The sequence below is a fragment of the Marmota monax genome, unplaced genomic scaffold (assembly GCF_021218885.2).
Source record: "Marmota monax isolate L192 unplaced genomic scaffold, Marmota_monax_Labrador192_F-V1.1 WCK01_AAM20220418_F8-fsc00023, whole genome shotgun sequence".
NCBI lineage: Eukaryota > Metazoa > Chordata > Mammalia > Rodentia > Sciuridae > Marmota > Marmota monax.
Genome location: NW_026692907.1, coordinates 2,897,120 through 2,907,477, shown reverse-complemented (window position 1 = coordinate 2,907,477; position 10,358 = coordinate 2,897,120).

The following is a 10,358-nucleotide window of genomic DNA, read 5'->3' as shown; positions in this document are numbered from 1 at the left end:
GGTAAATGGCAGAAAGATCAATGGAAGGAAGGGAGTGGGGAGAGAAAGGGGAAGGAGAGGCACTGGGTCTGGATTAGACCAAGATATATTCCATGCTTTTATAATTATGTAAAAATGGACTCTACTATCATATATAACTGAAAATAACCAATAAAAATTTTTAAAACAAAAAAACTGACATTTTAAAAATTGGTTTCACTTAAAAAATTGTGAGCTGGAGATATATAGCTCAGTTGGTAGGTAGAGTGCTTGCCTCACATGCACAAGGCCCTGGGTTCAGTCCCCAGCACCACAAAAAAATAACAAATGCCCCCAAATGTATACAGCATAAAAATGTTTCTGATCTTGAGAGTCTCAACTGAAGCAATAAACTCCAGGCCCCTTCTGAGATAACAGTTTTGTCCTTTGACAGGTGCAATTTTACACAGCTCCTTCTTCCTATGAGGCGTTGTCTTCTCTCTGCCACACAGGAAGCATCTTCCTGATAATCTTGTCTCTGGCCTAAGCAAATTCTCCAGGCCCTTGAGTCTAGGTTCAGGTCTGTAATCCAAGAGACATACTAATTCAGGTGATTACCTAGAATGATGTAGGCCCAGGTTGCACATCTTTTTTTTTTTTTTTTTTTTTTTTTTTAAGTTGAAGATGAACACAATATCTTCATTTTTATTTATTTATTTTTATGTGGTGCTGAGGATCGAACCCAGGGCCTCATGCCTGCAAGACAAGCGTTCTACTACTGAGCTACAACCCCAGCCCTTGCACATCTTTTCACAGAACTTCCTGGGCACTCTTATGATACATTTTGGTAAATTAGGAATTACCAGATTATCAGGTTTATCAGTCTTATCTCAGATTCTTGGCAGTGCCTCCTTCATCAGGGAATCTGAGCACAGAAATTTGCTTTGGTATTTCAGCCAAAAACCAGCAATTTACCTTTTGTTGCTTGTCAGGCTTTATCTTAGAGAAGTGAACTGCTTCTATCAGGATTTTATTTTATTCTCTTCAGGGGAGCGGAACAGGGATTGAACCCAGGGGTGCTTAACCACTGAACCACATTTCTAGCCCTTTTTACTGTTTGAGACAGGGTCTCACTAAGTTGCTTTAGGCCTCACTAAGTTGCTAAGGCTGGCCTTGAACTTAAGATCCTTCTGCTTCAGCCTCCCTAGTCACCAAGATTACAGGCCTGTGCCACCACACCTAGTTTGGATTTTTAAAATTCATAAAATAACTCCATTTTAACTTATGTGGACTTGAGTTTTCAGGGATCACATTGGGGATAGTGATCTAGAGGTTTCTGGTTACCCTTACTACCACATCAAGGCAGTGATTTTGCCCAGACATTCTATTATAGATCCACAGTTAACCATGCAGCAACAAGTTGAGAGCCTGAGTACCAGGCCCTACACTAGGTGATAGGGTTGCAGTAAGGCCCAGTGCCTGACTCCAGATGCTCAGAGTTTAAGGAGAGAAATATTGTTATTAATATAAATCCCTAATTCCAGGAAAAAGTAAGCCAAGTTTGAACCTGGAGGGAGAGGGAAAGTCTGTTGAAATACAGGGAGCAGTATCCTAGGCAATGGGAACAGTAGGCTAAAGGGCTAGAGGCAAGGAGGTAGGGAACTGTGCATTGTAGACTTGAAATACAGCATAAAAAAGCATAGCAATAGATTGAGCTAGACAGATGAGATAATCAAGGATCTCTCTAAACCTGGTCTTGATCTTGAGCACAGTGGAGAGTCATTGCAAGGTATTTTTTTAAAAATTTTATTTGTATATGACAGCAGAATGCATTACAATTCTTATCACACATATGGAGCACAATTTTTCATATCTCTGGTATATTAAACAAGAGGGTAACAATGTTTCAGAATAATTCACTTGGACCATAATGTGGAAGATAGGGCATGGCAGCTCGCATATATAATCCTAGCAATTTGGGAGGCCGAGGCAGGATCCTAAGTTTAAGGCCAGCCTGTGCAACTTAGTGAAACCCTGTCTTAAAATAAATAATAAAAATTTGGGGGTTGTAGCTCAGTGACTCAGTGATAAAAATTCCCCAGTACTTGGGGCTGGGGTTGTGGCTCAGCGGTAGAGCACTCGCCTAGCATGTGCAAAGCTCTGGATTCAATGCTTAGCACCACATTAAAAAATAAAAATAAAAAAGATATTGTGTTCAACTACAACTAAAAAACAAATATTAAAAAAAAAATTCCCCAGTACTGAAAAAAAGAAAAACAAAAAAACTGTGGAAGATAGACCAAAGGGACAAGTCCAGAGATCAACAATGTTTTAGTCCCATAGTACTCCTTTTTTTTTTTAAATGCCTTTATTTTAATATCATTTATTTTACTGACTCCTCAGCCCTTTTTGTTGTTTGACACAGTGTCTCACTGAGTTGCTTCGAGCCTCACTAATTTTCTGAGGCTGACCTTGAATTTGCAATCCTCCTGCCTCAGCCTCCTGAGTTTTAACATGCACTGGCTATTTTACTAATACTTTAAAGTTCTTATCTATAAAGCTACTTTTCCCCTCACGTTGTTGTTTGGATGGTAACCCTAAGCCTGTTCTCTGTGTCTTGGTCACAGTCAGTGGTGCCAAGCAAATTGGGAAGTTTGCTCTATGGGCCCTGCTTCTCAGCAGACTGCTTCTTATTGGGCTAAATTTTTAAACTAAAATACTAGTCAGTGTCCCACCATCCTCTAATTCTAGGTTTGCTAGCCAGCCTCTATGAACTCAGTATGCTGCTAAGCTCTGCCTTCCAGGTGTCCAGTTTCTATGCATGTCCTGTTGTCATGTTTGAGTATCATCAGCTTGAGTTACCTTTTTAATCTCTTTCCTTGACTACTTGTTCTAGAATCTGGGGCAGAGGGATGTTAAGACGAAACGAATTTTATTAAAATATTTTCAAAAGTTTGTGATAGAGTAGTGTAGGCATTTTTTTATTGATATAAAATAAAATAAGGGGCAGTTCTAAAATTTACATAGTTTCAAAGTGACTTTAAATATGTGCAATGACTATAATTTAGCTGTCTGTGGTTTCTATTGATGAAGTCACAGGTACTACTGATACTGCTGTGGATTGCTGCCTACCTTCATAATTGAAAAAAATGTTATCTTCAGCTAGAAGTTGGTAAAAATAAAGGTTTTCTTTTCCCCCAACAAAACTCACTGAACCCCTGGTTTAGAGGTTGTCTGATTTTATTTTGTCATTGTAAGAGTCATTTATTTTTGTTTGCTTGATCAGTTCTAAATTATTTGGGCTATTTTCCTGCTTCTTTTTTTAATATTTATTTTTTAAGTGTGGTTGAACACAATGCCTTTGTTTAATTTATTTATTTTTATGTGGTACTGAGGATCAAACCCAAAGCCTCGCACATGCTAGGCGAGCGATCTACTGCTGAGCTACAACCCCAGCCCCTTTTCCTGCTTCTTATGTGCTTTTCTTACTTGTTTGTTGTTGTTTTTAATTTTTAGTTGTAGATGGACACAATATCTTTGTTTTTATTTATTTTTATGTGGGGCTGAGGATCGAACCCAGGGCCTCACGTGTTCGGGGCAAGCACTCTACTGCTGAACTGCAGCCCCAGCACACTTGGGTTTTTTGTTTTTTTTTTTGCAAAATTAGAATAGCAATAATTGAAGGAATGAAATCAGCAATTGATTGGAAATGAAAGGTTCCAGCAAAAGCTCTTGGTAATGTTACCTGCTTAAGATGAGTACCACATCAAGCTGTCATTATTGAAGCTCCAACTCTGCAAATGTCATGATACTTAAATGTATAAACTTCAATAAAAATTGGATCATCTGCATTAAAAAAATATTATGATGCTATGTTGCGAGAGTGCCTTAGATAATTCACAATGGGGATTACTGATTCCCCACTGATATCAGCTAAGCCCTTCACAGCAGTCTCACCCCTCTACTTAAAAGGATTCTATTACCATCTCTCTAGGAAAAGATGGGGTTAATGTCTCCATTTGATGGTTGAGGAAACAGTCTCATCCAGGACTCCAGGGTGATGGGTGGCAGGAGTGACAGATGCTGAGGCAGGGACTGGGCCTCTGTGGTGCCCACTCAGCCTTGTCCAGTGCTGGCCCTGGGCTAAGAAGCAGTTCTGACCCTCCAGAACATCTCTGTAACTGGAAACAAACCCAGGCATCCAGAAAGAAACTCCCACCATCAGAGGGTGCACGCTCTTCATCCTACGCACACTCTGGAAATAATACCCTCACCCAGTTCTTCAGATGAGGGAACTGCCACTTGGAGAGGCTTTGACTTGTCACCCTAAGTAGGTATTAGCCCAGCAGAGTCAGGGTGAATTCCCAGGTCGGTCCAACTCAAGCTGGGATTGTCCCACCCAGGGTCCAGGGGTTTCTAGTGGCTGCAACCAGGCTAGGATGGAGCCAGAGCCTGCAGCAGAGACAGGAAGATAAAACCAGGGGGAGGAAGGAGGGTCAAAGGAGGCTTCACGAGATGAGACTTTTACTTGGTTTGGGCAAGAAAGAAAGGTAGAGGGAGTCAGCAAAAGTCACTCTAAGCAAGTGACAGACTGGGATTTATAACCCATATAACAAATCATTCACATCCAGCATAAAGAAATCCATGGAGAGCCAGAGCTGCCCAGTTGCCTCAGGGACAGGGCCACTGAGGTCCTGACAGGGTTGCCATGTTAGGGGACTTTACTGTCATCTACCAATGCTACACTGGCCTCTACTCCTGCATCAAGTGTGAATGCCGATGAGAATGAAGGATATAGAGTAACAACCCCCAGGGAGAAAGAAGGCAAACATTGGGCTCTAGACTTTCATCCCAATAACAATGGGTTTTGAACTCTTGTAACCTGGTTTCCTGATTTAGGCTTTGAACCTGCACAACTGGTTTCCTGACTGCCCAGCCCCCACGCTCTAAGTCTCTAATGATTAAGTCACACTAAACATTCTGCAATGATTGACTTTAGTTCAAACCTATAAAACATAGACCCCTCCTGTGATGGTTGCCATATTCCTTCCCTGAAATTGTGCCATTCTGCCACTGCTTAAGAAAGAAAGCTTGCCGATCGGTGAGGTCTGTCCCTGTTTGGGTTACTTGTTTACAACCACTACCTGGCATACCTGGACACAGACACAACTTCATGGAGGTCTTAAAGGAATATTTCTACAATGTGTGTAAACTGGGCCAAGTGTTCAACTTCTCTTAGGCTTACTGTTGTGGATGACTTGTTCCTTGAGACCGGCCCAGTGAAGGTGCTCTCCCTCAGCTGCTGTGACATGGTTCCTGGGGTGAGGCAAGCAAGCCCCTGGTGGCCCCGGTCCCTTCTGGACTCATCTGCTCTGTTCCCCTTTCCAGGCCTGCAGCCCACCCTAGAGGCCCCCTCCCTCAGCTGCCAGGAGGAAAGGACCCAGTTGGGTCTGGGCCACCAGGGAGGAGAGTATACTCCACTGCCTCTGGGCCCAGCTGTCCAAGGTGACACATGCAGGCCATTGTCCTGTGATACAGAGAGTGTGTGTGTTGGAGCCCCAATAAACCTGTGGTCCTCCCTCAAAATAAAGTTAATCCATAAATGAATAAAAAGAAAACATTCATTTAAAAATGGGCAACATTGGGGCTGGGACTGTAGCTCAGTGGTAGAGTGTTTGCCTGGCATGTGTGTGGCCCCAGGTTGGATCCTCAGCAGGGCATATTAATTAATTAATTAAAAGATCAATTGACAACTAAAAAATATATATATTTTTTTTTAAAAAAGGGTGACATATAAGAAAAAGCAACTCGCCAGGGAGGAAATCCATAAGACCAATGTATTTGTAAAGGGGTTGGCAGCACAGGGTGGGCGGGGAGGGGTTTTTCAAATTTATCATGCATTCAAATCTCCTGGGAATCTTGTAAGATCCAGATTCTGGTTTTGAGATCCAATTTGAGACCAGAGATTCTGCCTCTCTAATTGGAATCCAGATGCTGTGGATGCTGCTGGTCCACAGGTCACACTTGCTAGCAGTGAGGTGGCAGGTGGGGATGAGTGCGGTTCTTCAGCCAGCCAACCCTGAATCCTGGCGTTGACTCTTTTCAGCTGTGAACCTTGGACAAGGAACTGTATTTCTTTAAGCCTCAGTTTCCTCACTTGTAAAATGGAGATAATGATAGTCTTGTGTCCTAGGATGGTGATATATACAGAAAGCATGCAGGACAGCATGTGGCCACAGCAAGCACTCATAAATGTTAGCAAGTGGTGGCAGCCACAGGAATAGTTAAAGAAGTGAAGGTTAAACCACATCCCATTTCACACCTAACAGAGTGGCAAGTGTCAGGAAGTATGATGTTTGCAAGGGCTAATGAGCCTGGGGAGACAGGAACTCTAACACTCAACTAATAGAGGGCAAATTGGCACTGCCAATTTCACAGTTTGACAATATCTGGGAAAGTTGGAGCTGCCCCCCACTACAGTGTGATTCTGCATGTATTGTGTGGATAAAGAGCAAGAAAGATAAGTACACTAGTGATATTTATGTAAGTTTTTAAAAAATGTATCACAGGACTGGAAGTATAGCTCAGTGATAGACTCTGGGTTCCATCCCCAGTGCTGCAAAAAAAAAAAAATAAGAATTAAAAAAAAAAAAAAAGGACTGGGATTGTAGCTCATTGGTAGAGCACTTGCCTAGCATGTGTGAGGCACTGGGTTCAATTCTCAGCTCCACATATAAATAAACAAAATAAAGGTACATCAGCAACTAAAAATATATATATATTTTAAAAAGAAAGAAAGGAAGAGCCAGGTAGGGCGACACATGCCTGTAATCCCAGTGGCTCAGGAGGCTGAGGCAGGAGGATAGTGAGTTCAAAGCCAGCGTCAGCAACTTAGCAAGGCCCGAAGCAACTCAATGAGACCCTGCCTCTAAATAAAATTTTAAAAAGGGCTGGAAAGGTGAGCAGTGGTTAAGCTGCACCCCTGGGTTCAATAAAACTCAGTCCAAAAAAAAAAAAAAAAAGAAAAGAGAAAAACTTCCCATAAGGGCAGTCCTATGAAGTTTATGCATATGAACACACAGAGTGAAGGCATCCACAGTACATTGAGGAAACAGTCCAGAGAGGGAGAGAAGGAATGCAATTGGAAAAAATAGGCTTTCAATTTTGCCATACTGATAGAAAAAAAAATCTGAAGCAAAAACGACTAACTGGAAATGAGGACTGACTCAGTGGTAGACACGTGATCATTTATTACATGACTCCTCCTACTTTTATATATTTTTCTTATTTGTGAAACCTCTTTTGTGAGGCCAAGCTGGAGAGGGGGTGGAGAGAGTGAGCTTGGTGTAGTATTGGGTCGGGAAGGGAGGAAAGAGAGATCTACCTGTTGGGGTGCCACGTTGCTTGAGGGACAAGTGGAAAAGAAGTTTAGAGAAGATGGGAAAGTGTTGGGAGCTGTCACATAGGAACCGGGCGCCCCTTAGCCTTGAACGGTGAGAATGTGTAGATGTGGCAAGCCAGCCACAGGCTGTGTATGTGTGTGTGAACTGTGAACACCAAGCGCACCAAGTGGACTGAATCGATGTTGCCCCTCTGTTTGGACGGGCCTCGCTCTGGTCTTTTTGCTTGCTCTGCCATGATCCCCACACAGCTCATGAGATGGGCGTGGCCTCCCTAGATGTCAGTCAACCTCAGCCCTCTGAAACCTGACCCCTTGCCTCGTTTGAATGGCTTCTCCCCAATAAAAGGGATTCAGCATGTGCTCGCGCTCTCTCTCTTTCCACGGACCCCTAAAGTCAGAGGAGCCGTCACAGGACTCAAAGAAAAAGGTATTTCTCTGTCTCCGTGTGATTATTTTGTGCATCCTAGTTCACTTGGAGTGACTTTGAGTGTTTTAGTCATGGAACGCGACAGGAAAGCTAAAGCTCAGAGAGGGTAAGTGACCTGTTCTGGGACCATTTGGACTACCATCTCCAAAGTTTGTGCTCTTGCTAGATGTTCTCTCAGTTCTGGCCCCGGAGCCCCAGCTAATGCCCAGCAGGGAGGAGGAGGTGTTGTACAATATAGCCCATGCTCTCCCTTCTCTGCAAGAGAACCATCCCAATAACTGCAATGAAAGCCCCTGAGTGTTTCACTGCCCAGAAAGAGAGCAGAGAGTAGGGGACGAGGGGACCACTTGGGCCCAGCATCTGACTGGTGCCCTTGAGGCACAATTGCTGGGGCAGTCAGGGCTGGCAGCCCTTGGGAAGTTCCCGGGGCCACCTGATGCAGAGCTGGAGCAGGGCAGGCCAGGAAACTGAGTGCTGTGTGGCCTGGGGCAAGTCCTCACCCCTCCTGAGTTCCCACTGCTGTAAAATGAGGCCATGGCTCTCCCTGAGTCCCAGTTTCCTGAGGTCCTGGATGCTTCGAGGGGACCTGAGGACCTGTGTCCATTCTTTCCAGCTTCTTCCTCTGTCTTAAGCTGCTGCTAGAACTGTCCCCGCCACCCTACACTGGTCATTCTTCCTGCTTCGAAATGAGACACCTGAGAGCATAAAATGGGTGGGAAGAGGACTGCAGACCCCGACACCTGCCAGCTGCAGCCCCTAGGCTGGCAGGAATCAAAAGTCTTACAGCCCTAAGGGTCAGCAGGTTGGTGGTTGCTAAGAGCCACAGCCAAGTAATATGATGCATGCCATGGCATGTTTGGTTGAAAGGTGACACCAGCAAGCCATTGAGATGATATGATTATGTTAAGATATGCATTCATATGGATATTGGACTCCTGCTGTCCACCTCGGCCTGCTACGGGACTCCTGGAGAGTTCCCATTGGTTGGGGAAGTGTGGTAGGAGGGAATTCCGGAGGAGGGACTTCCTGTTGGGGTCCGGGAGAACGCTGCTTGGGTCGGTCTTCCGGGAGCCTCCGGGGCATTGGCGGCAGTTTCAAAAATAAAGTTTGTTCCTGCTTGAGTGGCTCGTGATTTTTGTGCCCAGCCAGACTGCGGCAGGTGGTGAACAGACTCCTGGGAGAAAATTAGGGTCAACACGCCAGCATGTGGGCACAGGCAACGACCTTCTCATTAGGACCCCTGAAGCTCAGGAACTAATGCCAAGAGTTAATAAATGGGATGGCATCATATTAAAAAGCTTCCGCATAGCAAAGGAAACAATTTGAAATGTGAAAAGGGATCCTACAGAATGGGAGGAAACCTGGGCTAGCTTCTCTTCTGAATATACACAGAATTCAAAAAACTTAACACCGAAAAGAACCCAGTTACTAAATGGACAGATGAACTAAACAGACACTTCTCAAAAGAAGACATACAAATAGCCAACAAATATATGAAAAAATGCTCTACATCATCAACAATTAGGGGAATGCAAATCAAAACTATACTGAGACTTCATCTCACAATAGTCAGAATGGCAGTCATCAAGAACACAAATAACAGAGGGGTGTGGTAGCGCACATCTGTAATCCCAGCAGCTTGGGAGGCAGAGGCAGGAGGATCATGAGTTCAAAGCCAGCCTCAGCAACTTAGCGAGGCCCTAAACAACTCAGTGAGACCCTGTCTCTAAATAAAATACAAAATAGACCTGAGGATGTGGCTCAGTGGTCGAGTGCCCTTGAGTGCCCCTGAGTTCAATCCCCAGTACCCTCAACCCCACAAAAAGAAATTACAAATAATAATAAAGGATCTGGAGAAAAAGGATCACTTTTACACTGTTGATGGGATTGTAAATTAATAAAACCCCTATGAGAATTAAAAGGCTAGGCATGGAACCACCATATGACCCAGCTATCTCAGTTACTTTATCTTTATTGTGAAGAATTAAAGTCCCCATATGGTAGTGATACACACATACCCATGTTTTTAGCAGAACAATTCACAATAGCCCAACTATGGAACCAGCCTGGGTGTCCATCAATGGATGAATGGATGAAGAAAATATGGTGTAGGTACACAATGGAGTTTTATTCAACCATAAAGAAAAAAGAAATTATAATCATTTGTAGGAAAATGGATGAAACTGGAGAACATTATGTTAAGCAAAATAAGCCAAACTCAGATGGTCAAGGGTTGTATGTTTTCTCTCATATATAGAAGCTAGAGAGGGAAAAAAAGGTGGGGAGGTGTGGGATCTCATGAAAATCAAAGGGAGATTAGTAGAGGAAAGGACCAGGAGGTGAGAGGAGAGGAGGGAGGGAGGAATTATATCATTATATTGTGTACATGTACAAATGTGTAACAACAAATCCATCATTATGTTCAACTATAATACACCAATAAAAAATGTGAAGAATAAAAAAGAAACTCTCATACACAACAGTGGGGATGTAAACAACTCTGCAAGTCCATAGGCTTGCAGTCAAAGCTGGCCTGGGATCAAATCTCAGCTCTGGCATTTACACACAGTG